This window comes from Tamandua tetradactyla, assembly GCF_023851605.1.
Source record: "Tamandua tetradactyla isolate mTamTet1 chromosome 22 unlocalized genomic scaffold, mTamTet1.pri SUPER_22_unloc_3, whole genome shotgun sequence".
NCBI classification, from domain to species: domain Eukaryota; kingdom Metazoa; phylum Chordata; class Mammalia; order Pilosa; family Myrmecophagidae; genus Tamandua; species Tamandua tetradactyla.
This window is the reverse complement of record NW_027518253.1, coordinates 1624032-1633146: the sequence shown is the minus strand read 5'-3', so window position 1 is coordinate 1633146 and position 9115 is coordinate 1624032. Positions and strand designations below refer to the sequence as shown.

Here is a 9115-nt window from a genome sequence, read left to right as displayed (position 1 = left end):
ACCTCATTTACCATTTTTTTTCTTTTTCATAAGTCCACATGGTGGTTGACTAACCTTCTTCCTAAATCAATGCATGTTTCCCAACCATCAGCTCCTTTGTTCTCTTGAATCATGAAACCTACATACTCAGGCTCTGCTCTAAAAGCCCTGGAAGAAATGCAAACCTCCCTCATTTCATCAGAAAAATTGGAAATGCATATTTTTCACCTAGTTCAACTATTCATACACTCATTCCTCACAGAATCTAAGCACAATTGTGAGCCAGTCTCATGGTAGAAAGAGTTGTTAATAAGAGAGAAATTCTGCTCCAAATACAAATAGTAAAAAACCATCAACTAAGCAAATGAAAGCTAATGTATTTAGTACACAGTAGTTATGTAGTTATATTTTATTTATGGCTGCTCTGGTGAAATTCCAAGTTCAATCTACATTAAGATTATTTATGAAATAATACCAATGTACTGGAAATGTCTTTTGCTGTATTATATGTAGTATGAAATATTAATTTTGTTAATGACTTAACTGAGCATGGCATTGCACAGACATCTCCATGAAAAAGGAATAGCATCTTGGATGGTCCTTATGGTTGTTTGAAGCTACATGAAACTGAGTAAAACACTTCATCAAATTTAACCCATTCCTGTGGGGTATTGGCCCACTGTAAGTAGGATCTTTCCATGTACTACTTCACTTAAGGTGTGACTCAACTCAGTTGAAATTAGTCTTAATCTTCTAACTGGAGTATTTTATAAAATAATGAAATTCAAGGTAGAGAAAGCTGGGAAGCAAGAAGCTGAAATCAATGAAACCCAGAAAAGGAGGGAGAGATCAACAGATGCCACTATGTGCTTGGGCACATAGTATAGGATCCAAGAATTTCCCACAGTCACCCTTTGGGAAGAAAGTATCTCCTTGATGGTGTCATGATTTAGGCAATTCATGGACTCTAATCATGAGCCAATAAATTCCTATTGTTTAAGCCAATCCATTTCATAGTATTTGCTTTAAGCTGCCTAGGAAACTAAAACAGTACTATAGCAAATTGATGGTGGTGCAATTGGCCTTGTATTGTTATGTTATTGACCTGGATTGAACATGGAGAGAAAATATAAGAAGATAGCTGATATTTAAAATGACTTGCCTATTGGAAATAAATCAGAAATTTTGTACCTGGGTTAAAGTTGAGTGATTTTTTGAACCTTTAGAAAGTAGAGTGCTCTGTACTAAGCCTTGATTACAATTGGTTGTGTTAAGAAGAAACAAGTTTTAGGACATCAGTATGAATTTCCAATCTGAGGAGTCTTTCATAAAGCTTTAAGCAGTAGAAAAATAGGAATTTGGTGGTGGAAAATATCAATATATTTTGTTTAATGAAAAATTTCATTGCCTTTTTCTATTCCAGTCCTTCATTAAAATGACACTTTTGTAAGTAAGTTTTGCTAAACAATTGAATGAGAAAGTAAAGAATAGAAGTTCTGGTGCTTGCCATTTTGATTCAAATTCTATTATAGATATAGACATAAACAGATTTTGCATTTCCCTGGGGATCAGTCATTAGTATTGAGGAATGTGAACATATCTCAGTGATTTGCCCAGAAGACTAGGAAAGTGGGTGCTAAACTGAGAGATCCAGATTCCTCCTTCCTTGCACATTCAGTGCTCTGAGTCACTGTCTTCTGAAGCTTCAGATCTCCTTTTGGGACATACCCCATGAGATACAAATCATTCTAGAACAAATAAGCAACCTCCACAGAGTCAGAAACCATTAAAGTTGTAACTATAAGCTTCCCTGTTAGAACAAAAATGGTCCAATATTCATAACCATGCAGCAAACTGACGTTAAAAGGTGTTTATTTTAAAGGAAGAAGGGGTAGAAGAGGGGGAAAGGGGAAGAGGAAGGGAGGGAGGGGGAGAAAGGATAAAGGAACATTTTCTTCAAGAGCCTGAAGAAAATTCCCACCTGCATTGTGATGTGTTTTTCCTTTTATACTCTGAGGTTTGCTGACCCTTATTGGTCCTGAATTCTACATTTGGTGATTTGTCTGATTGCTGTTGGCTGGTATTATTGATTCTTTCTTTTTCTGCCTGTCTTAACCTGTTTGCCCCTTATTGATGTAGCCAAACTCTGAGCCCTTCTTTGATGTGGTTTTTTTGTCCTAGGCAGTATGTGCCAAGTGAGTTATCAAGAGTTGTGGCAAGGAGGAAGGGAAAGGGAAATGTCATAAGTCAGTGATCCATAAGTTTCGGCCATTGCTGCAGGGGGAGAGGGGGCAGGGACCTGAGTTCTGTCCCCTGTGACCTGTCATAACCTAAAGAAGGATGGGCTCTTCTGGATACATACCAAAGAAAGCTTTTCAGAGAGGTAATTGTGGAAACCATCAGCCATCTGTTTTGATGTGGTTGTGGGTGCAAAATTCTCCTAATGCAGCATTGCTATATGTAAGTGTTTTATAATTAATCTGCAGATGAAATGATTCATTCCCACTCTCCCAGCTGCTTCCCACTGGAAATTCTCTTTCATTTCATACACCTATAGCAGTAATGTGGTCAAGTGATTTTATTTGCCTCACAAACACTACAAAGAGGAAAATGGAAAAACATGAATGAACCTCTGAAGGAAAATTTTTGGAAAAATGAATTAAGCAAGACTCTCTTGGAAAATTATTACTCTCAAACTTGCTCAGAATGCTTTTTTAAAAAAAATCAGATTAGATCATGAAAAAGCCAAAAGGAAGCACAGGTGTTATTCTGAACCTTTTACGTTTTTCCCAAAAGAAATCATAGTAGCACTCAGAGTTAAGTTTTATTTTTCTTTTCTTTGCATATATATATATATTGAGAGAGAGGGGCAGAAAGATTTCAGGACACACTCCAGCCACAGTAACAGGTGGAGACCAATGCTTAGACATTCCAGCTCCTAGGACACTTGATTACATCTTGTATCATGTGGACATTATGGACACCAAGGTGCTGAGGTATGGATTATATGCCATGATAGAAAATGTTTCAGGAAATTAGTTCAGCTTCTCAGTGTGAAACAAGTTTTGCAATTCTAATAATTTGTTGATCTTTCACTTCATGGACAAAAAGTTCATCTTTCATGGTAGTAGCCAATGAGAGAAATTCACAAGAGACACAATAAAGGTTTATTTATCTATGGGAAGGAACAACCATCCCCACCGCCAGCAAATGGCAGGAATCCCTTGGGGGCACATAATCCTAGGAGTATACTGTAGAGTAGAGGCCTCAATCACTTGCTGTGTTTAAGCAACACCTTTGCTGGGCTTCTGCCACTCCTGCAGCTTCCTGAAATGGAAACTAGTAACATTGGCTGGGGCTAGTGATGCTCCCAGCTAAGTGTGTGATCCTGGACATATCACTGTCTTTGAGCACCCACACCCAAATTCACCAACATACTGGACATTTCCTGAGTGGACTGGCCAGAGGGGCTGTGAGATGATTGAAGGGAAGACCCAGGTGGGTGGCACCTCCTGGTAGAGTCACATTGGAATGCAGATAAATCTGTTGTGATGCTTGAATGGCCAGATGGATGGGGATAGGAATAAAATCTTCTCTCCCAGGCCTATTATGGACCAAGGAGCCTGGGTCTAGAGCAGACACTCCCCCACTCCTGTTGCTTCTTCAGAGCTTTCCTCCCTTATACCTTCCCTGTTGACTGCACTGAGGAGTTGACTTGACCTATCCTGACATTGAAGAATCTCAGCCCCATCTCAGGGATTCAGCCAGAGGGAGAGGAATGGGGTGAATTTTCCAGCAGGGATCCAAACCCACCTTCTCCACCCAGTGATGACTCAGATTGTCCCAGAACTGTCATTCGGTTTTGTTCCCAAAAGCCTGGCGTTGCTTCCACACTGAAGATGGAGTTGTCCCCACAGAACCCACAAGGGAGGCACAATAAGTGCTGGAATATCTTGGCCATCTTCAATGAGTAAAATGCTTTCTCTCCATTCCTGCTGTTGAGGAGGCATCTTTCCAGTGGCTCCTCCAATGAGATTTTTCCTTGAAATAGTGACCACTGAACCCCTTTCTCTGAACTGTTTCCACAGGGCTTATTCTTTTTCCTCTGATATTGAAGCAAAATTAATTTTTCCAGAGTATCTGTTCACAGAAGGGACTGACTACTTAAAATCCTGACATGCTGCAGGATCTTTTTATGGATCCAGGATTTTTCCTGGAGACAATCTTGGTAGAGGGTAAGGAAAAGGGGGGAAACATCTACAATACTGACATGAATATGCAAAGCATTGAAAATTCCCAGCCAGATAAGTTGGGGACAGTGTGGTCCTGGCTGAGCCATATGGGAGTCTGAGGGGAGAGGGAAAGTGATGTCTCTCTATATAGACTTTCATAAATGTTTTAATGATTCATTTTTCCTGTTTAAATGAAAACATAGTTTAAAAATGTAACTACAAATACTACCAATCCCAACATTGTTTTAATTATGGTATTTATTCATAGAACCAAAATTTATTAGACTTTTTACTTTCCTTTTTAAAGGAAGAAAGCTCAGCAATAAAATTTTTGAAATTTACTTCTTTTTTTTTCACAATGAGTAGGCACCAGGAATTGAACCTGGGTGTCCAGCATGGCAAGTGAGAACTCTGCTAGCTGTGTCATTGTGACCTGCCCAACTCTACTTCTTATTTTCTCTTTTTTAATTGAGAAAATTAAAATCACACATGTGATTCCTTCTTTGAACTATTCATTATTTAAGAATGTGTGGTTTATTTTTGCATATTTTGAATTTTCCATAGTCTATCTCTTATTGATTTCTTCCACAGCACCATTCCACTGTGGCTGTGGAAGATAAACTGTATGATTTCAATATTTTTAATTCACTGAAACTTCATATACCTATTGGGCTGATTTAAAAGGATGTATGCCCCCTAGAAAAGCAATGTTTTAATCAAAATTCCATTTCATAAGTGTAGAATATTCCCTATTCAATACTGTATGTTTGAAATTATAATCAGATCATCTTCCTGGATGATGTGATTTAGTCAAGAGTAGTTGTTAAACTGGATTAGGGGACAACATGTCTCCAACCATTTGGGTGGGTCTTGATTTGTTTATTGGAGTCGTATAAAAGAGGAAATGTTTTGGAGAATGGGAGATTCAGAAAGAGCAACATCACAAAGCAGAGAGTCCATGAGCCAGTGACCTTTTGAGATGAAGAAAGAAAATGCTTCCGAGGGAGCTTCATGAAACAGGAAGCCAGGGGAGAAAGTAGCAGATGATGTCATATTCACCATGTGCCCTTCCAGCTGAGAGAGAAACGGTGACTGTGTTCACCACGTGCCTTTCCAGATGAGAGAGAAATCCTGAATATCATCAATCTTCTTGAACTGAGGTATCTTTCCCTGGATGCCTTTGATTGGCCATTTCTATAGACTTGTTTTAAGTGGACATTTTCTCAGCCTTAGAACTGTAAACTAGCAACTTATTAAATTCCCCTTTTTAAAAGCCATCCCATTTCTGGTATATTGCATTCCTGCAACTAGTAAACTAGAGCATGTATCTTAGACAATGACTGTGCAACAGGGTACATTATTCTGAAGTTAGGGCTAAATTGTTTTCTTTTCTGTTTGTACTATTTGGCTTATAGTGTTCTTTTCCCTTATTGATCTTCTTTATAGATGTTCTATTCATTTTTGAATGAGCTGCAGTGTAGTTTTCTACTCTATTGTAGATTTTCCTTCAGATCTGCTGATATTTTGCTTCACATATTTTGTGGTTCTGCTGTGAGGTTCATAAATTTGTAATTGTTACCTCTTCTTTAATTGATTTTCTTCTGCCTGTTTATATTATCTTTCTTGTCCTTGTGAGAGTCTTTTACTTAAAGTTTATTTTATCTGATATTGTCCTTAAAGTTTATTTATTTTATCTGATAGTATATTGCTGTTCCAAGTATCTTTAGGTTATTATTTCCATGGAATATTTTTCCATTGTTTTCTCTTTCAACTTAAATTGCATCTTTGAATTTAAGATGAGGGTTTTATGAATTGCATGTATTTATTCTTTTTTATCCATTCTGCCAATCTTTGCCTTTTGACTGGAGATTTAAATCATTTGCATTTAACATCAGCTGACCTTCTCTCCAGGCTCCTAGTTTAAAATGGCTTCCCCTGTGTGTTTTCTTTTTGCATCAACAAACACCTGGGTCTGTGTCAGCTCTGTGCTTTTGAGCTCCTTCTTATTTCTCTTTTAAAGCCCTCAGTTGACTATATTAGACACCATTCATTGTGGAAGACAGTCTCCCCAAGTGATCACAGAGGAAATCAGCCTCAAATGAAATCAGTGTACTGATGATTTAAGTCCACAGCAACAGATAGGTCAGTACTTCCTCAATCAGCACCAGCACCTGGTGAAGTTGACACACCAATCTGTCACAGTGTTCACCTGTTGTCAACCTGGCAACCATATATATCATCTTAAACCATACATAATTTCTAAATTGAAAACATTAGGAGACATATATTTCACCCAACAATTTTCAACTCTCCTGCATATAACACATTAATTTTTTCTGTATAAAAATACATACATTTCATCATAAGATCACAAAAGACTTAAACCATTTCAGTAAAAAATTAAATTCAATACCAACTAAAACAGTAATACAAAAATCTCATCAAGTCATATCAGCTATGGTCAGTTCTAAGGAAAAATTCTTCTCTGGCTTTGGAACTATAAAACTCAGAACAAATTATTTGCTTCCAATATTTAAAGGAGGAACAGTCATATGATAAATGGTTTGATTTCCATAGGGAAAAATTGGAAGGAAAATAGGGGGCCGCTGTATCTAAACAGTTCCAAAAACCTGAAGAGCAAACTCCATTAGATTTCAAAGCCTGAGAGTCATTTATTCTAAAGGCTTTAGAAAGTATCATCCCCACCTTTTGCAAGAACTTATGCAGCAGCCCTGCTTTCTCCTAACACTTGGAAGTGAGGAGACCACAGTTTTTGTCTCCACCTCCCCCTAGAATCTGGGTGGTACCAATTCCCTGACATCTTCAGTGCACATGCTCAAACCCTTCAGAACAATGCAGTGGCAGCCAGGCTCTGTACAATCCCAGGGGAATGTGCTCCATCTTCTCTGATGCCTGAGATCACAAAACTCTCCTGAACATTGAGAAGGAAAGCCCACTCAATCCCTCTGGGTCAAACTCATCCATTCCACATGTATGGGTGGATCTTCTCTCCTGGTCTCAGTTGAAATGCTTCAGACCTTAGCATCCATAATTCTGTCTTTGAATTTATTTTTCATTAAATCTGTACCTTTTCTGTTATATTTAGTCTAGACTGGCTGTGATTTCATTTATAGGTCTCAAAAATTTTTGTTGACTTGGCATATATTATATAGAAATCAAAGCCATCAGACAACAGGATCTTCCATAAATCCTTTCTGGATAGCTCCATCAATTATCCTAGCTTGTTCTGAAATGACTGACTGGTTCTATATTTGATTAAATCTTCCTGTGGGGTACTTTTCCCTATGGTCTTCCTCTCTAGAAGCCCAGAATTTTTCAGATCATAAACTTCTGGTTTCATTGTACCCAAGAGTTGACCTCTCTGCTTATCCCTTTCCTGTTTCATTTTGCTGTGAACTGCAAGAAGAAACCAGACTGCATTTCCCAAGTTTTATTTGGAAATCTCTTAAGCTAAGTAGCCCAGATAATTACATTCAAATTCTCCTTTCCAGTCAGCACCAGAACTTAATTTTGCCAAAGTTTCTGGCAGTGTAAATCAAAGGTTGACTTCCTTCCAATTTTCAGTGATGTGTTAATTATTTCTACCTAAGGACTTATCAGAAGTTTCTCTAAAGTCCACATTTCTACTAATAGTCTCTTCAAAGCAATCTAAGCTTCCTCTATCAAGGTTCTTACAATTACCCATTTAAAAAGCCATTCCAGGTTGTGTTGTTATCCTGCGGCCTAGGAAGACCCTGATATCAGTGCAGGGGAGGGTTTGTGCATGCACAGAAAAGGGGCAGGGAACTCAGATTGTTGCATTGCTGCCTGAGAACCAGAAACAGTCCTGTTGTGACTACAGCCTTTACAGGCATATGATGACATTGTCTCATTCAATTGAGCAGCTGCTGCCCCTACATAACAATAACAACTGTGATGAAAGTTCCTGGGTGGAGCTTCTGATGAACAGCAGCAATGGTAATGATAATGGCAATGGGAAAAATGGGGGGCTTGAACATGTACCCACATCATCCCGTCCACAATGGAGACATGGAGAAGTTTCTTTTGTATGCACAACATGAATCAGGACACAGTAGTTCAAGGGTCAGTTCTTATTGTAACAGCCCATCTCCACAAGAAGATAGACAGAATATGTTTGATGTGGAAATGCACACAAGCAGGACCATACCTCTCAGTCAAGAGAAGTTGGAGAAGAAAATGAAGAGTTGAGGGCTTGAAGAAAAGTGTAGACTGGGAATCTGGCTGGGTCAGGAAACCTGAAAACATTCCACCTAAGGAGTTCCACTTCAGGTACCCTAATTGTTCTGCTTCCTTAAGTGTGAGAAAAAGTGGAGCCATGAAGAATGGAGGTCATTTCTCTGCAGAATTTCTTAAGGTGTTCTTCCCATCTCTTTTTACTTTTCATGTTTTGGCTTTGGGTCTAGGCGTCTATATTGTAAAATGACTGAGGACACCTTTCATCAGCACCTACTGAGGAAAAGCCCCTGGAAATGCATGTGACCTGTGAGGTGATGTTATTATTGAATTAGCTTATTTTAACTTGTGACCACTGTAAGCATGACCCAATCTACTGCCCAATTTTTGGATAGCTGAGGTCCAGTAACTTTTGAAATCCAGCATTTTATTCAAACTCCGTTGAGGCATTTTACTAGCCTCATTCCCTTTTTGGCCTGTAGGACACTTTAGAATTTCCTAACAGAATTTAATGTTGTTTAGAAATTTGCAAGGGCTTCTTTCCCACAAATGTCACCAGAAGATTATAATTTTGGCAACAATGATTTTGCTTCCATTTAGTAACCACCAGACCTAGACCTGCATCACTCATGGTATAAAATTTTACTTTTGCAAGAGAACTACCATCCCTCCCTTATAATGAAATGAGT

General features: G+C 38.5%; 1 pseudogene; it reads left to right on the top strand.

Moving 5' to 3' along the window:
• The first annotated feature begins 8101 nt into the window (after positions 1-8101).
• On the top strand, positions 8102-8706 carry LOC143673012 (BCL2/adenovirus E1B 19 kDa protein-interacting protein 3-like pseudogene; annotated as a pseudogene).
• The last annotated feature ends 409 nt before the right edge of the window (positions 8707-9115 follow it).